Source organism: Protopterus annectens, chromosome 4.part0 (genome assembly GCF_019279795.1).
Source record: "Protopterus annectens isolate FY-2018-M chromosome 4.part0, PAN1.0, whole genome shotgun sequence".
Taxonomy (NCBI): domain Eukaryota; kingdom Metazoa; phylum Chordata; order Ceratodontiformes; family Protopteridae; genus Protopterus; species Protopterus annectens.
Genome location: NC_056733.1, coordinates 852,374,257 through 852,390,328, shown reverse-complemented (window position 1 = coordinate 852,390,328; position 16,072 = coordinate 852,374,257). Strand labels below are relative to the sequence as shown.

Genomic DNA, 16,072 nt, shown 5'->3' with positions numbered 1-16,072 from the left:
TGCCTTTGGCATAGTATGGAAATGGAACTTGTATCCTTGTGACACTATGTTTAGAACCCACTTGTCCTGGATTATGATGTGCCAATTTTGAGCAAAAAGTGCTAATATTCCCCCTAAGGGTGCTGCCAGAAGATACATGCTTGGTGCAGGCAGGGGGAAGTCATTGGGACTGTTTTCTGTATGTTTGTGATCTATCTTCTCCAGCTTTGGAGGTAGAGGCACCCCATTGCTTGGGCCTATAAGAACCTTGTGCTTGGGATCTACCTCTAGGGTATCTGATTCTGCCCCTTTGAGGTCTGTCTGACACTGGAAAGGACCAATTTTTTGTAGGCCAGTGTCTACTAAACCTGGGTGGCTGTACTTGTAAAAATTCTTTAACAGTTTGCATAGATTTAGCTTTGTCCTCCATTTTCTTTAACACCTCTTCTGCACCAAACAAAGTATCAGGTTGCAAAGGTGCATCTAGTAATTTAACTTTAACATGATCAGGCAGATTTTGTTCCTTTAACCAAGCATGCCTCCTAATTACAGAACCCGTAACTGCCCTGCAGGAGGCCTTCAAAGAATCAAAACCACATTGCAAAATATGCTTTCCAACTTGTTCTGCTGCATACAATAAATCCTGCATTTACTTGTTTTCTACACAACAACATTTTCTGTTTAAGCAATCCCATGACATGTTGCTGATACTTAAGCATATGAAATTGACAGTTTAAGGCCCTTATAGCCAAAGTTGCAGATGTGTAGACCTTTTTTCCCCATCTATCCAGAGCCTTTGAATCCCTGTCAGAGAGGGTTGGGTTTTTTTGCAGTGGAAGCCTTAACTCCCTTTGGACCCTGTGAAATTGTTTCTGGGTCAGCAGCAGGGTTTTTAAAAAGAAATTTGTGTGAGTCAGGAACCCTGTAATATCTGTCAGGCTTAACAGGAGCTGGGGGTAAGGAGTCAGGAGTCAGACTAGACTCCGAAAACACATCATCTACAATGTCTAACACAGGTGGAATAGCTAGAGGCCTGTGCTGAGGTAGTAAGAGAAAATCCCGGAGCCTCTTTTTAGATTCTGAAAAATCTTGGCTCTCCCAGTGGAAATGCTCCCTCATAGTATGCAAGGTTTCCCCAAAGGAATAGTCCTCTGGAGGAGATGCTGAAGGTATAGATTCTTCAGCATCAGAATCCTCATGGGAGGAAGAGAATATTCCTGATCAGAAGAAATAGAAACCTGATCTGAAGATTCATAGTCAGTGTCTTGCCTAGGCCTCTTATTAGGAGGGGGATGGGAACCCCTGATCAAGGTAATCAAGTCTTCTGCCAATTTGAGCATCTGTTTTTTGGGCATAGAGGCCTGTCAACCTGACTCTTGAGTTTGTTTCCTTGCTTTAGAAGGTGCTTTAGTCTTTGCCTTTGATGCTGAAGTTGTTTTAATGTAAAGATGTTTAGGTCTGAATACACCCTCAGAAGCCGGTGCCTGCTCAGCGGCTTCAGACCCATCTGAGGGATTAGCATCTGAGGCTCCAATACCTTGAGTATCCAGCGGCATGGCCGACTCCACGTGGGAGTCGGTAGCGGCCTGTGACTCTAAAGTAGCAGGCATCAGGGGCTGCGAAAGCGCCTCACTGAGAACCAGCGAACTGGCGACTGGCTTAGGAGAAGCTTCGTTGTCGGTTTTGGGCCTCGGTTGTTTTTCTTTTTCTTTGCGTTTTTTGTAAACTCTGGTAGTCGGATGGCTATCCGACGACATTTCAGGATAATTAAACCGGTGTCCAAAAAAGTTTAAAGCAAAATCATATCGACGCTTAATAGTGCGTTGGTTAAATCTAGCACAAAACCGACAACCAGTAACGTTGTGATCAGGGCCTAGGCAAGGAATACAATAAGAATGAAAATCCTTATGAGGTATTTGCTTTCCATAAGAAATACAATTATTAACTTTTTCTGACATCGGTCTGGAGCAAGAAGAAAGTTTCCCCAACGGGGTACTTAGCTTTATTGAAGACTTCGGATCTGAAACTCAAACACGAAAATCTCAGGAGTCGGCCGACCGGCACTTGCGAACTGCTTCTGCTTCGGGCACCGCGTGGCAAGAAAGACTGAAGAAAATGGCGTCAGCTGCTTCTTTTATACCCGACGACCTGACGTCAGGGAAGGGGTGACAGCAGCCGACACAGGACCCAAGACTTTGGAATAAAGGCCGGCTGAGGGCAACCTGCCAGCAGGATTACCCAAATGTAATGACTGCAACAGTGAAACTCGAAGAATATCGAATGCAGTGGCTTATCCACTTAGAAATAGTCTGCTTTGATATAGCCTTCCCCTCTGATCCTGACACAAATGCCACCAGTAGTTGCTCAGACTTTCTTAGAGATTTGGTCCTGTTTAAGTAGAATCTTAGTTGTCTGTGTACGTCCAATGAATGCAGAATCCACTCCCTCTTGTTCTGTGGATTTGGGTAAAATGTTGGCAGGTGAATAGTTTGGTTAAGAGCCACACTGGATACCACCTTAGGCATAAAGGAAGGATTGGTCTTGAGGGACACCCTGTCCTGGTGAAATGTAATAAAAGGCTCCACAGTCATGAGAGCCTGTAGTTCTGAAACCCTTCTTGCTGAAGTGATTGCCAAAAGGAAAGCTGTTTTCCAAGATAAAAACTTTATATCCGCAGTAGCTGCTGGTTCAAAAGGAGACAGGGTGAGTTTTTCCAGCACAAAATTGAGGTCCCATGCAGGAGTTGGCGATCTTCTGGGAGGCCTTACATTTGTGGCCACTCTAAGATACTGCTTTAGCAGAGGATGAGAGAAGATAGGAGGCTCCATGTTGTAAGTGAGCTGAAATGGCAGAGGCATGGATATTTATTGAAGAGAAGCATAGGCCCTTGCCAAGCATCTCAGTCAAGTATTGTAAAATCGGAGGGATATTTGGTTTTGCTGAGTCCGTTCCTTGTGCTTGGTTCCAAGCACAGAATCTCTTCCATTTATCAGCATAGGACTTTCTAGTGCTAGGCCTTCTGGCTTCCAAAATTACATCCATAACAGATTTACTGAGAGGTGTTGTTTGAAAAATTACATGATCAGCCATGCTGCCAGGTTCAGAGTTTGGAGCTGAGTGTGCAGAATTTGATTGTTCTGCTGAGACAGTAGATGAGGTATTTGAGGCAAGTACCAAGAAGGGAGATGAGACATATTCCTTAGAATTGGGTACTAGTGCTGGCGAGGCCAGTTCGGAGCAATTAGGATCATTGTTGATTTTTCCTGTTTGGCCTTTAGTAAGACCCTGGGAAGAAGAGGCAGAGGAGGAAAGGCGTAGACTGATAGGTTTTTCCAACTGAAGGATAGGGCATCCACTTTCCATGCTTGTCTGTGATAAGTCCTTGTGCAGAATTTGTCCAGTTGATAATTTTGGGGAGAGGCAAATAGATCTATGTCTGGGCTCCCCCATTTCTGTGTTACCATGCTGAAGACTTGTGGATCCAGTTTCCACTCGTGAGGGTCCATAAGATTTCTGCTTAGGTCGTCCGCCAGAGTATTTTGTTTTCCTGGCAGGAATTGAGCTTGAAGATGTACTTGGTAAGTCAAGGCTGTGTCCCACAATGTCATGGCTAGTCTGCAAAGGGGGTAGGAATGTGTACCCCCCCCCCGCTTGTTTATGTACCACATAACTGTGGTGTTGTCTGTCTTTATCAGTAGTTGTCCTGGATGAATTAAGTCCTTGAAGGCTGTCAGGGCATTCTGAACAGCTAGCATCTCTTTCTGGTTGATATGTAGATGCATTTGGTTTGGGTTCCATATGCCCTGAATGCATCTCCCTGCCAGGTGGGCCCCCAACATAGTCTGATGCGTCTGTAGTTAGGGTTTGGGTGGCAGGAGGTAGAGTGAATGACAGCCCCTTGTTTTGGTGACATGTCTCTGCCCACCAAAGAAACTCCTGTTGTAGGCATGGAATGAGTGGAATCATTGTTTCCAGACTGTGACAATGTTGACTCCATAAGCTTTTTAGGTACCACTGAAGTTTCCTCATACGCAGTCTTGCATATGGAATTAGTAGGATGCAGGATGCCATGAACCCCAAAGCATGCAGAATTTGTCTTGCAGATAACTGGGTTTTTGCTGCCATCTGTTTGAAGTATATAGTCAGTTGCCTTTGTTTGTCTGGCATAAGGTAAGCCATCTGGGCAGTTGTATACAAGCTTGCACCCAGGAATGTAAATTTTTGACAGGGTACCAGTTGTGATTTCTTTTCGTTTATTGTGTACCCTAGGCATGTTAGAAGCCTTTTTACAAATTCCAGATGCTAAAGAAGAATGTCCTTGTTTTCTGCTTGAATGAGACAGTCGTCCAAGTAAGGATAGATTTGTATACTTGTTTGTCTGCAAAATGCAATTACTGGTGCCAGGCACTTTGTAAAGACCCTGAGTGCAGTAGATAAGCCAAAGGGCAGTGCAGAGAATTGGTAATGCATAAAGCCTGCCTTGAAGTGGAGGTATCTTTTGTACGATTCCCTTATTGGGATATGCAGGTATGCCTCTTTTAAGTCTAAAGTCACTAACCAAGCGTTCTTGCCCAGCATGGGCAGTAGCTGTTGTAAAGTCAGCATTTTGAATTTTTGAGTGTCCAGGAACATGTTCAAAATCGATAGGTCCAGTATTGGACGCCAGGCATGGTCTTTTCTGGGTACCAGGAACAGTCTTGAATAAAACCCTTGTCCTTTTTCCTGTTCTGGTACTGGTTGAATAGCCCCCATATCCATGAGGGACGTAACTTGTTTCTGAGCCTCTACCCATTGATTTTGTGGCAGATCTGGCCAACCGTTTGGAATTGGCAAAGTATTGAAATGAAATCTGTACCCCTGGGATACTATGTTTAATACCCATTTGTCCTGGGTAATTAACTGCCAATTTTGAGCATGAAATGCTAATTTTCCCCCCAAGGGGGCTGCCAAAAGATAAGTGCTTGGTGATGGTAGAGGAAAGTCATTGAGACTGCTTACTGTAGGGTTGTGCTTTGTTTCCTCCAAATCTGGAGGTAGAGGCACCCCATTGCTTTGACCTGTAAGAACCCTGTGATTGGTATCTAGAGCCTTTTGAGTGCCTGGATTTGACTTGAGAGGCTCTGTTGGACACAGTAAAGGACCAATTTTTAGTAGGCCAGTGCCTACTGAATCTGGGTGGCTGCACTTGTACGAAATCTTTTACAGTTTGCATAGATTTAGCTTTGTCTTCCATTTTCTTTAAAACCTCTTCTGCCTTATTACCAAACAAAGTATCATGCTGTAAAGGGGCATCCAACAATTTAGTTTTAACATGATCAGGCAGATTTTGCTCCTTGATCCAGGCTTGCCTTCTAATCACAGATCCAGTAACTGCAGCCCTGCAAGAGTCCTCCAAGGAATCAAAACCACATTGCAAAGTATGCTTTCCAACCTGTTCTGCTGCATGCAATAATTCCTGTAATTCTTTATTTTCCACACAATCAGAAATCAACATCATTTTCTGTTTCAAAAGGCCCATAGCATGCTGTTGATATTTAAGCATATGAAACTGGCAGTTTAAGGTCCTAATTGCCAAGGTTGCAGACGTATAAACCTTCTTTCCCCATCTATCCAGCGCCCTGGAATCTCTACCAGAGGGGGTAGGATTTTTGGCTGTAGAGACCTTTACACTTTTGGGACCCTGTGAGATAGTTTCAGGATCAACAGCAGGATTTTTTAATAGAAATTTGTGGCGTCAGGAACCCTGTAATATCTGTCTGGCTTACTAAGAGCCGGAGGTAGGGAATCAGGAGTTATGCTTAATTCCGAAAACACATAATCAACAATGTCTAATACAGGAGTTATAGCCAAAGGCCTATGCTGAGGAAGAAGAAGGAAATCCCTAAGCCTCTTTTTTGATTCAGAGAAATCCTGACTCTCCCAATGAAAATGTTCCCTTAAAGTATGCAAGGTTTCCCCAAAAGAATAATCCTCAGGAGGAGATGCAGATGGGATGGATTCTTCTGCATCTGAATCCTCATAGGGTGGTATAGAAAATTCCTGATCAGAAGAAATAGAAACCTGATCTGAAGATTCATAATCAGTGTCTTGTCTAGGCCTCTTAGTGGGAGGGGGGGGGGGGTTGGGAACCCCTGATCAAGGTAATTAAGTCCTCGGCCATTTTGATCATCTGTTGTTTAGGCATAGGGTCCTGAGCACGTGGCTCATGCGTCATTTTTTTAGACTTAGAAGTTGTTTTTGTTTTTGAAGCTGGCATCAGTTTTATATAACAATGTTGAGGCCTGAAAACACCCTCAGAAGCCGGTACCTGCTCAGCGGCTCCGGACCCATCCAAGGGAGAGACATGCGCGGGTTCAATACTCTGAGAATCTCGCTGCATGCCGGACTCCGCATGGGTCTCGGTAGAGGCCTGCGACTCAAAAGTAGCGGGAAACACGAAGAACATGTGTTTGTGTGCTTTTTAAGGTCTGCTTCTGTGATGTACGCCTGGTTGTAACATCAAGCTTCTAGAAGTATTCCTCCATCATGCTCTCACTAAACCTGAAACTGCACCTCCCTGCAACATATCACAGCATCTTTAAACAATTTGAAAAACCTTCAATGATGCCTGCAATTGCAGCATGAAGCTTATCCTATAGATTGCAACAGTATGCAGTTCAGACACACAAACATACTGAACCAAAGTGAAAATAAAAACAAAACACGATTTAAACACTATGCCTTACTAGCAGGTCTTGCACCCAACAAGGTCCACAGCAGGCAAGCCCAGCCTTCTTCTTTGTTCTAAGCTTCTTATTTTGGAGTTCAGCTTGTCTTCAGCTAGGTCCACATCCCTCTTATGTGGGAGTAAAAGGGGGAGGAGCAGCTCCACTTCTTAACTTAAAAGGAGAAAGAATGAGGTTTTGGATACATTTCAAAAAAACATCTACTGGTGTGCTTCAATTCTGACAAGATGTGTGGACTTTCTCCATCAAGCAGAGAAGAGAGTGTCAAAAAAAGTACAGTTGTGTACACTTACCATAAATGTAGATGTTCGAGTGTATTCACTGTTGCAGTCATCACATTTGGGTTATCTGCTTGCAGTAGCCCTCAGTCGGCCTGATTATCTAAGTCTTGGGTCCTGCGCCAGTTGCTGTCTCATTTTCTATGACGTCAGGTCGTTAGGGGGTATAAAGCATGCAGCCGACGCCATTACATCAGTTTTTCTTGCCCCAGATGTCAGGTGCCCCCTAATGGGAAGCAATTAAATATATATATATATATATATATATATATATATATATATATATATATATATATATATATATATATATATATATATATATATATGTATTATATATATATATATATATATATATATGTATTATATATATATATATATATATATATATATATATATAAATATATACAAGGTTATAACTCCAACAAAAATGCAAATACACCAAAAAGCTTTTAAGCATAGTGAAAAAGGAATAGAGAGATAGCCAAAAGAAATTAGGGGGCTGGAGGGAGGGTAACCAGGACTGCAACAGTGAATACACTCGAACATCTACATTTATGGTAAGTGTACACAACTGTACTATGTTCTTTGTGTTTCACTGTTGCAGTCATCACATTTGGGTAGATTCCCAAAGCTAAGGATGGGAGGAGTAATTTAAATAGCATTAGGACCAGCTATAAGGCCCTGCAAAACTGCAGCAGCAAAACCAGCCCTGGATTTAGAGAAAATTGGCAAATGGTAATGCTCAGTGAAGGAATACAGTACGAATTAAAATCTTTATGAGGTAATTGATTTCCACAAGAAATGCAATTATTAACTTTTACAGACATCGGTAAAGAACAAGAAAAAGTTTCCCCAACGGAGTACTTAGCTTTAGTTGAAGACTTTGGTTCTGAAACTTGAAAACGAAAATTTCAGGAGTTGGCCGACCGGCACTTGCAAACTGCTTCTGCTTCGAGCACCGCACGGCAAGAAAGGCTGGTGTAATGGTGTCGGCTGCATGCTTTATACTCCTGACGACCTGACATTATGGAAGATGAGACAGCAACCGATGCAGGACCCAAGACTTTGATAATCAGGCCGACTGAGGGCTACTGCAAGCAGATAACCCAAATGTGATGACTGCAAAAGTGAAACACGAAGGACATCCACCTGTAGTAGAGGAGCTCAAGAAAAAGTCCCAGATAACTGTATTTTGTAGCAGCTCTGTCTGATCAGGAAGAAAAGAACAGCCGTTTATTATTTGCTGTCTTTCACTATTAGGCACATTCAACCAGGCAAGGAAAAAATCCAGTATTTCTGACCACTTAACAGGGAAGTGCAGTGGCGGATTTAGGCATGGGCGCAGGGGCACACGCTGGTCCCTTTTTAGACTTGCATTTCAAAAAAAAAAACAAAAAAAAAAACATGTTTTACAGAGAATCCTGTCATCAACGCGCCTAATACTGTACATCAAAGATGTGATTGGAGGTTGCAGTCAGATGACTTTTTTTAAAACGATCCTCTAACTGCATCTCCATTGTAATTTAGGCATGTTGGTGAAAGCTGTGATAACCGTTGTGAGTAAAAGTTTATTTAGTTAACCTTCCGTCTATTCAAGAGAATTTAAAACTAGCCAGACAAAAGACTTTGAAACTGCTCTTCCAGTGTGAGTGATCTGCATTGAGGTAAATTTGCTAATTTTCATTGAAGTACCAATTTAACTTAATTATTTTCAAGGCACCAAAGAAGTAGTACAATTGAGAGAGTGCTGCATTTGGCGCGCTTATAGCCTAATTAATATGCAGAGTCTTTGTTGTGATTTTGCAGTATTGTTTTTTTTTTTAGAAATTTGTTCCTGATTGGTTGAGAGTTATGCTTCCCTCAGCAGATATAAAGCATGCTTTTCATTGCGATATAGTCATGGAGCTGTCCCTATTAATTGTAATTCCACTGTAAATTAATATTAGATTAGACTTTTCTTTATAAAGCATCAAATTTCCTTTTTAAACTTGTAATTTCCTTCTCCGTTTCTTTTAACGCAACTCCTTCTCACAAGGGATTTCTCTGATAAATGTGGACTATGTTCTTTTCTTTCAGTGTTACTACTTTGCTTTGGTTTCCTTCTCCCCATAAAAGTTTTATGATGTCAGTAAAACAGCATACATACCAAGAATTCTCTCTCTCTCACTCACACACACTCACTCACACTCACACACACTCACACACACTCACACACACTCACACACACTCACACACACACACTCACACACTCTCACACACACTCTCACACACACTCTCACACACACTCTCACACACACTCACTCACACACACACACTCACACACACACACTCACACACACACTCACTCACACTCACTCACACTCACACTCACTCACACACACTCACTCACACACACTCACTCACACACACTCACTCACACACACACTCACACACACACACACTCACACACACTCACTCACACACACACTCACTCACTCACACACACTCACTCACACACACACTCACTCACACACACACTCACACACACACACACACACACACACACACTCACTCACACACTCACTCACACACTCACTCACACACTCACTCACACACTCACACACACACACACACACACACACACACACACTCACTCACTCACTCACTCACTCACTCACTCACTCACTCACTCACTCACTCACTCACTCACTCACTCACTCACTCACTCACTCACACACTCACACACTCACTCACTCACTCACTCACACACTCACACACACACTTATGGCTGGCATCCCTCAAGTTGGAGATGGAAGGTTGAGAGCTACGATTCCTATGCATCAGCTTATTCCAACTATGTTTTTACAACCATGCAGTTCTTTTACTGATTTATATGGTAGGTTGCCATAGAGGGCATGATTCTTAAAACAATACCTGAAAATCAGAAGAAAATAAGTTATGCTAGTACATTTCAAAACAAACTCAATACAGTCACATGTGAAGCTTAGAATTTTTACATCTTTAGTTGAAGGAATGAAGTCAAAACTGCAAAGCTCTACAGTGAACTGTGTTCTGTCCTTTTCAAATGCCAGCCATGGATTTTTAAAAAATCATGGTAAACCTTCTACAGCTCCATCGGAGTAGCCTACAGGGGTGTAGAGCTTATAAATTTTAAGCCTGTATGGTATTTGTGGTTGCCATTATATATAACTTGCTGTTGATATGCGTACCATAACACCTGTATTTGACATCTGCTGGGCATATAAACCCAGAGCTGCGTCTCTCTCTTTTTTTCATGTCAACAATAGTTTTCTATTCCTCATTCAAAGACTGCCATCCAAGTTTCCTCTCCTGATATATCTCCTAGTAACATTTCATCTTGGACATCCTCAGAGTTCCTCACTGCTATAACACTATTAACCATCGTAACTGCAGGCATTTCTGAAAACTTCATAGAGCTTTTTTCTTTTGCAGACAATTTTTTAGTCTGCACCAGACATATATAACATTACAAATCACTAAATTAAATTAACTGCATTCATTTCCAAAATTATAACTTATTTGCAAAACGAATTTGAGAATAAACTGGAGAAGTCTATGATTTCTTTCTTCCGTGGTATTACTTGAAGGCCGGTTATGTTTCCAAGTTAAGTGTCACTGTAAACATCTATGCCATGAATAATGCACTATTTAAAGAAGTGAACAGAAGCGCACTCCATTGTTTCGATTGACAACTAAAGTTTGATGTAGGCTTCACGTGTGTAGTTGATGGAAAAGAAAGCTTGGATTCTGGTTTAAGAAAGAGGAATATGGAACGTAGTAAAGCTTAGCAGTCATGTTGCTCAGAGAGCTATAAACCAGGTTAGGAGTTCTGTTCACTTTACTGGCAGTCTTGAGAGTGCTGAACAATCACAGTGTAAAAGTTTGATTTCCAACTAGGGCCTTGTTTATGTACCCTTATGAGGGAGGGTGGTATGGAAATAAGGGGAGCTGGGTGTAGTCACAGTGGAAACTCAAGGTGGGACTCAGAGGACTAAGATAGATACCATAGTCATTCACATGAGGAGGGAAAAAAAGTGGGGGAGGGGGATCTGGTGTACACTGATATATTGCCCTGGGAACCTGCTGGCTCAGTGCCAGGTAGTAACTCACAATGGGTAGGGGTCCTAAAGTTTACGTCCAGGTGATAGTTTGGATTACAGTGTAGCTCATTAAGTGAAGAATTATGTGTATTTTAAAGTTGAGTAACCTCTTTTTTAGATTGTGACTAATGTTGGCAGTGAATATACCAATGACATTTTTGGGATGGTACTGTGGTGTTTTGTATCTGATCTCAAAGTGTGCCCCAGATGTGCTTGTATCCTTTTAGTTTATTTTGCATATTATAACACTTATACTTTTTTCTTGTAGTAATGAAGACCTCAACTTTTGAGACTGTTTCTTTATTGTAATGACATTGGCAGAACTTTGTGCTAGAGTTTGTTGGGGGAAGGGAATACCTTGTGAGTTCTGTATTTAGACTTTCTTTGCAATTTACTGTGTTAAATTTGGTGTTTTGTATGGTTAAAACTTATAATTTTCTTCTTACTGTGTCCATTTATTTGCGTTTTAAATCCTCTACTGTTTATGTAATTTAATGTACCGCATTGTTTCCCATTGCATGAAGTGGACTTCATTATTTTTACTGTCACTTTTCAGTTTTTAGTTGTCATCGCCACCTTTCCTATCACAACAGTAATTTGTTATCTGAGTAAGATTATTTGTTGTGTATCAGTTTTGCCTTTCCTTTAATTGATTGTTCCACGATTTGTCTAAAATCTCTACATTTTTTCATGTTGGATTCTAGTTATAACAGTATCAGTGACATTGATTTTTTTGCATTGGAAAGTAATGAATTTTAAATGTTGATTGAAGTGCTGATTGGTGGCATCCCACTGGTCATATGTCTTTTGCGGATATACTGACCTGCCCTTATTTTTTATGTAATAGAATCATATAGGGTGTGTGTCTGTCAAAGTTTGGTACAAGATATGGTTCAAAGTCTTGCCTTGCCCTGATAACTCACTGGAACAGGCTTCACAGCACATTGGAGACTGGTATGTCCAGTTGAGTTAACTCATTTCACTACACTTTGGATATTTTGATGTTAATTGTAGCTAGATTCTGTTCAACACTTTGCCCCATAGATTCTGATGGTATGCAATAATTTCTGCTCTCACACCCTGAAGTATTCCTTTCATTCATTATCCTGTCTGGAAGAACTAGATCTTCACACCCTCTCACAGTCACTTGTGGTTTCCACACCCATCTCTTTTTGTTTACATGCATCATTTCCCTTGAAATCTATATCTAAACATGAATGCAAACAGCATCAGTTACCAATATGGCACTCCTTTTAATTTTGCCCACTAACAGATACTAATTTTAGAATGTCTTTCATATCTCACGTTTCTGATTTTATATTCTTTATTCTTGCACCGTTTATCTATACTTGGTGCTCTTTTTTTTCATTTTGTCTTCTTAATATTTCCATTTTAAATTTTTTACTGTCTTCATTTATTTTTGCAATATTTTTATGTAACGGAGAAGGACCTATACAATTCAACTAGATATCTTCTTGTGTATAGCACAGACGTTGAGTATTTTTAGTAAAAGTATTATTTTATTAGAAACCAGGATCTGTCCTACTTAATAGGTTCATAGATATAAAAATATTATTCTTCAGACCAGTAGTTTTTTTGTTTTGTCATGCTGAGCTACTGCTCTCCATGCACCTAAAGTGTTTTGAGCCTCCTTAAGGGATTGGAAAACTAATTTGGGTGCCCCTAAAATAAGTATACTGTAGTCTATTTTAAAATGTAGCACATTTTGTTTTGTTTAGTAGTTGAGGTGTCAAATTGGAATTGTTAGAATGGCTTTCTTCTTCTTCTTTTTGTTTTTTTGCTGCATGAGTCACCCCCCCAAGAAAAACAAAACATGTTTAACTACTTACTTTTCTCCAAGTTTGCAAAAAAGATCACATTACTGATTTGACAGATGTCACTACATAACCAAGTTGTTCTTACACCTCCCCCCATAATGCATGCACTCAAGTCACTCCACAACAGGTACACGTATGACTCAGCCATTGTCCATGTTGGGGTGAATGACTTGAGACATGTCATTCAAAGGGGATCCAGTATCTGTCTGCCTGGGATGACATGATCGACAAACTACGACGCTTTGCAAGAGATGGTTTGCACCTGTCACCCCTGGGATTCAGGTTACTAGCCAAGGCTCTTGCCACCCCTACAGTGCCTTTTTTAGGCAAGGCTCAAAGGACAACAGGTACAAGCAAGCAAAATCTGGAGGTAGTGCTATTCAATGCTAGAAGTCTGCTTTGTGAGACCAGATGGGTGGAGAGACATACAGCCTTTGATGACTTCTGTCATCTCTATGAAGCACTTCTTCACTGTTTAGACAATATTATGAATAACAGAGGACCACATTGGGACGGAAAAACTTTGACAGATGCCAGTGGACTTTACAGTTCAATTACTAAGTCATGCTTTATTGTTTCTTTCCAGTCAGCAAGGTTCTTGTTTGGCTTTACTAAGCCCCTTAGCAAACTTCTGCAAGGATTGTCACAAGACATACTCTATGCATATGAGCAAGTCAGCTGTGTGCTTGCTGAGCTGTAGGCTACTTGTGCAAACATTGAGCATGGGGAGCTTCTGCAGTAAGGCTGAATTACCCCTTCAGCGTTTCTGTAGCAAACAAACTATGAGGAACAATGTTGATGGCGAGACTTCAGAAGTGGACTGGAGAAGAGCAATATTTACTCCTTTAGTGGATCATTTTATTCATGAACTTTCCAGCCGATTCACTACAATGGCATCAACAGCTATTCAATGATTTACACTTATTCCATCAAACATGAACAGCTTAACATTAGAGAGAGAGAATTCACTGAAAAGTTTTTTTGAGTTGCCTTCGTTGACAACATTCCACCAAGTGCTCAGACTGTGGAAAAGGACATGGGAAGCTTTATCAGCCAGTTCTGTACTGCCAAATGACTTGAAGCAGACATATTCACAAACAAATGTCAACATGTTCCCAAACATCTAATTCATATTAAATATCCTCTTGCTCACTCCAGTCACAACTGCTGGAGTAGAGAGAGCTAATTCAGCCTTAAAACTGATAAAGTCTGAACTCCAGAGTACTATGGGACAAGAGTGCCATAACAGTTTTGTGCTGCTATTCATGCATAGACATCCCCATAGACTATTCTTCGGTAATTGATTTATTTGCAGAAAGACACCCAAGAAGAATGCTACTTACTAATCCACTTAATTAAGAACTAAACATTAGTATGACTGAAATTTGTGACAAGTACTACAGTACAGCATGGGAAAACAGAGGACATCACAAAATGCTTAGTGTTACACTCACAAAGCACAGATTTGATAAAGAGACTGACTTGATCTGTACTCATGCATAGTTTTCTATGCATCTTTTGATGGTATAACACACTGGCTGTTTATTGTGGGAATCCGTGTGCTGTTTTATGCTGCTTGCATCAGTCATAACAGCTGAGGATAGCTACATGAGAGGCTATGCTGGACAATGGAGATTTACACTCATTCCATGGATGGCAACAGGGAACAAAATATTTACAAAAGGAAGATTTCTTGTCCTCCTTGTGAATAGAGTTCAGCATCTAGAAAAATGTGTGAAAAGGGAGAAAACCATTAAATTACAATATCTTACCTTTTTGAAGAGACATGAAGTTATGGAAAATATCAAGGTTTACAAAATCGCTAAATGACTGACTGTACAATGGCTTCAGAAGGAAGAAAGAAGACAAAATCCCAATATTAGGATTGATGAAGTCCTGAAAATATTCCGGTCATTACCCTGAGGAACTGTTGCTAATACAACAAAAAAGATAATAATTATGTGTGATTAAAGGTTTTATAACAGAAAATTACCCTTGATTTCAGGCAATCCAAAGACTCAGAGAATTCAGTGAAGTCACAGCAATACCATAACAGAAGTTATCTACACCACAGGCAACACATAAAGTAAGAGAAGTACCAGTAGTCAAGTCAGAGCACTGCCATCACAGCAGTCGTCTACTCCACAGGCAATATAGAAAGAAAGAGAAGTACTAGTAGTCAGTCAGAACTCTATCATCACAGAAGTCCTCTACTCCACAGGCAACATAGAAACTCCTAGAAGTACCATCACAAAAGTCAGAGTACTACCCTCACAGAAGTAATTTCTCCACAGGCAACATAGAAAGTAAGAGAAGTGCCAGTAGTCAGTCAGAGCAGTACCATCACATAAGTTGTATACACCACAGGCAACAGAGAAAGTTCTAGAAGTACCATCAGAGAAGTCAGTCAGAGTACTAACATCACATAAGTCATCTCTTCCACAGGCAACACAGAAAGTAAGAGAAGTGCAAGTAGTCTGAGTACTACAATCACAGAAGTTATCTCCTCCACTGGCAACACAGAAAGAAAGAGAAGCACCAGCAGTCATTCAGAGTACTACCATAACAGAAGTTATCTACACCACAGGCAACACAGAAAGTAAGAGAAGTACCAGAAGTCAGTCAGAGCACTGCCATCACAGCAGTCGTCTACTCCACAGGCAATATAGAAAGAAAGAGAAGTACTAGTAGTCAGTCAGAACTCTACCATCACAGAAGTCCTCTACTCCACAGGCAACATAGAAACTCCTAGAAGTACCATCACAAAAGTCAGAGTACTACCCTCACAGAAGTAATTTCTCCACAGGCAACATAGAAAGTAAGAGAAGTGCCAGTAGTCAGTCAGAACAGTACCATCACATAAGTTGTATACACCACAGGCAACATAGAAAGTTCTAGAAGTACCATCAGAGAAGTCAGTCAGAGTACTAACATCACATAAGTCATCTCCTCCACAGGCAACACAGAAAGTAAGAGAAGTGCAAGTAGTCTGAGTACTACAATCACAGAAGTCATCTCCTCCACTGGCAACACAGAAAGAAAGAGAAGCACCAGCAGTCATTCAGAGTACTACCATAACATAAGTTGTCTACTCCACAGGCAACACATAAAGCAAGAACAGTACCAGTAGT

At 41.0% G+C, this 16,072-nt stretch overlaps 1 protein-coding gene across 1 annotated transcript in view; it reads right to left on the bottom strand.

The window, feature by feature from the left end:
- The window catches only part of KCTD2 (potassium channel tetramerization domain containing 2), a 551,781-nt gene that overhangs the window by 122,731 nt on the left and 412,978 nt on the right, over positions 1 to 16,072 (bottom strand). The window lies entirely within an intron of this gene.